We start from the raw sequence: 5372 nt of genomic DNA, 5'->3' as shown, positions 1-5372 counted from the left end.
GCTGCCTCTTATGTGGACAGCCTTCTCTGGTCCCTCCCTGTTTCTGACCCTGGGGCTGCCCTGGATTTCACAACACAGTTTCCTAAGCTTTTCACAAGCCCTGACCAACAAGCCTTGGGGTGAGTAACCCCAGGAACGTTTATTTCACTGGAATTCCAAAGAACCTGTCTGGCTCTGGCTTCTCTGGGGTCAAGGCCGGGTGCTGAACCTGAGCTGGTCCCTGTTTGTATCTGGTTGCAGGAGAGACCATGGAAGTCTACAGCGACTCCCTCCCACACTTAGCTGGGTCTCAGTACTTGAGCACTTCTGTCTGTCTGCTTCTCCCCCACTTCCTCAGGTTTTGCTAAATCAGCACTTCTCAACCTGTGGGTTTTAACCCATTTGGGGCTGCATATCGTAGATTCTGCATATCAAATATTTACATTGCAATGAATAAGAGTAGCCAAATTATAGCAATGAAATAATTTTATGTCGGCGGGGAGGGGGGGTCGTGGTCATCACAACATGAGGACCTGTATCAAAGGGTTGCAGCCTTAGGAAGGGGAAGAATCACTGTGCTGAACAGTCCTGAACTGCTGCCCTCCAGCCATGCCTCAGCTCTCCCAGTTGCTGGCCATTACCAAACCCTACTCAGGCACTTGTAAACCAAACCTTTCCCTTGAGGATAATAAGGGCAGCTCCCCACACACAGTCCCAGCTCTGTGGAGCGTTTTCTGCAGTGGGAACACATTCTGCTTTTTAGAGGATCTTGCGGGGCTTCTTGGAGGTGAGACAATTTAACTCAGCTTTGAAGGCAGCCTGGCCTAGAAGTTCACTCTCCAGGAGGTGTGTTTGTCATCCAGGGTGGCTGAGAGCACTGTGACAGGCTTTGAGAGTCACTAAGGGAAGGTTAGCTCTCAGTTCCATCTCTGGGAGCTGTCCTGTACCTATAAGGACATTATCACTTTTACTTGTGCTGACTGTAGTTGTGGGCAGGTATTGCATTCACAAGGCTTAATATTTGTAACAAGGCTTAATATTTGTAACAAGGCTTAATATTTGTAACAAGGCTTAATATTTGTAACAAGGCTTAATATTTGTAACGGACAAATACCAGCACTGGAACGCAGCTCAGTGGGAAAGTGGTTTGGCCCTCAGTAGCACAGGGCCTGCCATCCCAGTCCTTGGACGTGGAGGCAGGAGGGTCAGGAGTTCAAGGTCAGCCTCAGCTGTGTAGTAAGCTAGAGGCCACCCTCGGCTACATGACACCCTGTTTCTTGTTTGTCTGTTTGTGTCACAGTGTTTTTAATTTGTTTGTTTGGTTGGTTTTTTTGGTTTCTTTGTTTTGCTTTGTGTGGGGTTTTTTTGTTTTTGTTTTTGTTTTGCCCTACATGTTTGTCTGTGCATGCCTGCCTGATGCCCACAGAGGCATGAAGACGACACTGGATCCCCTGGAACTGGAATTGGCAAGTGTTTCTGTAAGCCGAGTGTAGGTGCTGGGAATCGAACACACATCTTCTGGATGGGCAACCAGTGCTTGGAATTGCTGAGCCGTCGATCCAGCCCCACAGGCTCTGTTTCTAGAAAGGCCTATTCCTGCTCACCATTGCCAATACACGGGTTTAACAGTAACCATTAACTTCCTCCTGTATTGTTCTCCCGACTTCCCTGAGTGGTGTCTTGCTTTGTGTGGGGGAGGTTTGCCCCAAAGACTGTTCCAGACCAATGCCCACAGCGCTTCCTCCTCCAGGCTGCCCCCTTGTACCTTATGCTTAAACAACCAATTTCTGGTGATGACAGACAGACTTCCGGGGTCACCAACCAACTCAGTGCCCTGAATCATTGGGAGTGGGGTGGGCCGCCACTCACCAGCCATGCATGAGCCCTGGGCCTCAGTTTCTTCCCTGCAGAGGACAGTGTGAACAGCTGGTTGGTGTTCCCCTGGGGTTGCTGTACATAATCTTGCTAGATCTTGCCAGCTTCCTCTCTTTGAAGGTTCTGCAGATTTATACACATGCTGGCTGGGTTGCCAAGTCCAAGAAATGAGTTGCCAGTTTGCCTCCGATCTGGCTACCTGGGCCATACTAGCTGAATTGCAGACCTTTTGAGAGAGAGAAGGCATTTAGTCCTCGTGGCTGGCTGAGAACTCAGAGATTTCCCTGTGTCTGCCTGCAAAGTGCTGGCTGGGATTAAAGGGGTGGCCACCAAGCCTAGCTGTTTTTCATTTGTTTGTTTTTCTGTTTTATGAGAGTAGGGTCTTCTGTAGCTCTGGCTGGCTTCAAAGTCCCCATGTAAAGAAAGATGGATGACCTCCAACCCCTGTTCCTCCAGCCTCACCTCCTGAGTGCTGGGCTGACGGGCAGTTGCACGTGGTCGCCATCATGCCTGGTGTGTGTGGTTCTGGGGATGTAACCCAGGCCTTCATGAATGCTGGGCAAGTACTTCACCCCCTCCAGCTCTGGGGTGCTGTGTTAGCCCACGCGAGCCCCAGTGGGTTTTTGTTTTGTTTTGTTTTCTGTGGCTCATCTGCAAACCTGTGCTTCTGAAAGAATGAGAGGCCTAAAGGATTTTTTTTTAAATTGGCTAAAACCTCGATATAAGAGATAAGCAGTTTGAGGGACCCAAGGAGTAACCAGAAAGTGGGAAGTGCATCCCCTGCTGAGCTAACACGATTCCATTCCCTAACACGCCACCCAGATGACCACTAAACCAAGGCTGCCCGACCCACAAATGGCCCCTGTGCCTCTCTAATAGGGAACACAACGTTCTTTAGAGAAACAGACTTAAAAGGTGGGAAACAGCTGTAAGGAAATTTGAGCTCGCAGCCGCACAGGAGTCTTTCTGGTTCTTTTTGGGGATCTAAAGATCTGGCTCAACATCTGGCGGCTCTCCGGGATACCCAAAAAAATCCCAAAACTGGAGGATCTAAACCCTGGTAAGCGTTGTTTTGGCCAAGTGTCCTAAGTGTCCTGTCCTTGTGTCCTCTGGTGAGTGCTCAGTGGCAGCAGTGTGAGCTCGCAGCAGGTGCGGAGCTTACAGATAACGTGAATGTGTGTGGTCTCACTGACAGACCCTGGAAAGCGGTCTAAGATACCACTGCCATCGGGGTCTGGGGGACGCCCTAGACCCTGGTGGGGGAGAGGAAACAGAGAACCCCAAGAGTAAAACGCTGGGTTTCAAAGAGTGAGACGCTGGGTCAAAATAAGGAGTGATAGTGCACCCCAAGAGTATAAGGCTGGATTCTCCCCCCCAAAAAAAAACAGTCTGGTTGACTGGGGAAAAGGAAGCGGGTAGCTCTTGCACTCACCTGGGGGGATTTGTTGCCTAGCTTTGTGTTTGTCTGTCTGGTTATGTGTGGTAACTGTTCTTATTTGTTTGTACGAGACTCAGACGTGCGCTATGAAACAGACCCTATCTATAGCCCTAACTCAGTTCTGACTCACTTCAAGGACAGCGTGGTTACTGGATAGGCTGCTTCTGGTTAGGTTTCTGGCTTGCGGGACAGTCTGCCGTTCCGAAATTTTATTCTTTTTGTGTGCCGTACCAGTATATTTCTGTTTGTGTGGTCTTTTTGTGTTTCCGTTTGCTTGTAACTGTCTTAGTTCCAGAAATGGGCCAGGTCTCAAGCATGGCAGCTTCCGCCTGGCGCCTCCCATTTCCTGCTTGAACACTCGGTTGCTGTTGAATGCTGGGTAGAGAGGCCTTCCCAAGCATGGAGGGCCCTCGGGGAGCCCCTGCCACAAACATGGGGGCTATTGGATGCTTGCTGGGTGGCTGCTGGTCCGACCTTATTGAAAGCTTTTTCCAGCTTGCAGTCTGGACGCAAGCCTGCTCCCCCCAAGTGTGGTACATTGGTCACCTGATCTGGGACACCGCTGGAAAGCCCTGGCTCCTGCCTGCATTGATTGGGTTCAACAGGCGACCAGATACTTTTTCCTTGAAATTACAGCTAGAGAAAGTTAAAAAGGTTTTGTCTGTCTATCTTAAATGTATTAGCATATGTGGCCACTATATGTTTGATTAACTTGTTTTATTTAAATTTATAAATTTACTGTGTTCTATACACCTTGGCTATAAATTACTGGTTATTAAAGATGGTTAAAATTTTTAACATCTATAACAAAAAGGTTAACGTATACTCGTAATTTAAAGTTGGAGCCATTCTAAAGAACAAGTGACATAAGTCAAGAGGTCTCCAAAGGTACTTTTAAATTGAGATTTTTAATGTAATTCTTGTCCTGTATTTAAAACTAGACTTATAAAAGATAAGATTTTAAACAATGTTTCTTTAATAAGGTATTAAAGCCGTACCTTCAGCCTATATAACTTAAGATTATACTATGAACTTTTATCTAAAGGTTTATAATGTGCTTATTAGGTGTGATGTTTAAAATCTAAGTTCAAACTCTTATTTAGAACATGTATGTGTGCATACATGTTTGTAACACAGAAGTTTTTAAATAACAGCCATGTGTGCATATGTGTTTGGAGCCTGCCATGTGACTCCACCATCTTCAGATAGCCACATGGTATAAGACAACAATTTTAGGGCTTCTTGGTCCTAATGAGCTCTCTCTACTTGTTATAAAGGTTGATTCAGATTAACAGACTGTTATATTGCAGACTTTAAAAATGAGTGATTCTAAAGATACCTTTAAGTTGAGATATATTAACATTACAGATATTCAATTGTTTGCACTGTTAAAAATCTGGTTTTGACTTCTAAAAATTATGGTTATGCTCTATGACTTCACTCTTAAACAAATGTAAAAAGACCCATTTGTATTAATTATGTTACAGTCAATATAGAGTATTAGTGAGTTAAAGGAAACATCTGTAAATTATAAGCTAAATATGTAGTAACGCTGATAAATTTTCTTTGAAGAAAACCGTTGTATTCTATGATATGCCATATGGGAGTCAGAAAAGTTTCCAGCCTCTATATTTAAAGATCTTAGTGCTGAAGTAAAGGAGCTCCAATTTAATGGTTTGTCATTTCATTATAGACTGTTAAAAATAATTGAGATGTACAGATTATCAGTTGCCTCGTGGATAATTGTATTCTTAAAATATCTTTGGCTGTGCTTATGGTCATGAGTGATTGCCAGGATGGGATTTATTTGGCCTTCTATGTTTGCTTCAAATTTAAAGGCCAATAACTAGATTACTACAAATAATACAAGTCGACAGTCGGCTGTCAGTTAAGAAAGGTTATATTTTGGATACAGCATACTATGTATCAGTTCTTTTAAGGTATTGTATGTAATTCTTTAAAATGGTATGTAAAGTTCCAGCCCTTTTAAAAGCTACTATCACAAACTGTTTTGGATAATTCTAGTTAATCATAGATGTTTTCTAAAATAATCAGTCAATATATAGCTAGAAACAAACAA

The sequence above is a fragment of the Acomys minous genome, assembly GCF_964271855.1.
Source record: "Acomys minous genome assembly, chromosome: 9".
Classification (NCBI taxonomy): domain Eukaryota; kingdom Metazoa; phylum Chordata; class Mammalia; order Rodentia; family Muridae; genus Acomys; species Acomys minous.
The sequence above is the reverse complement of the archived record's forward strand: the minus strand, read 5'-3'. Positions refer to the sequence as shown.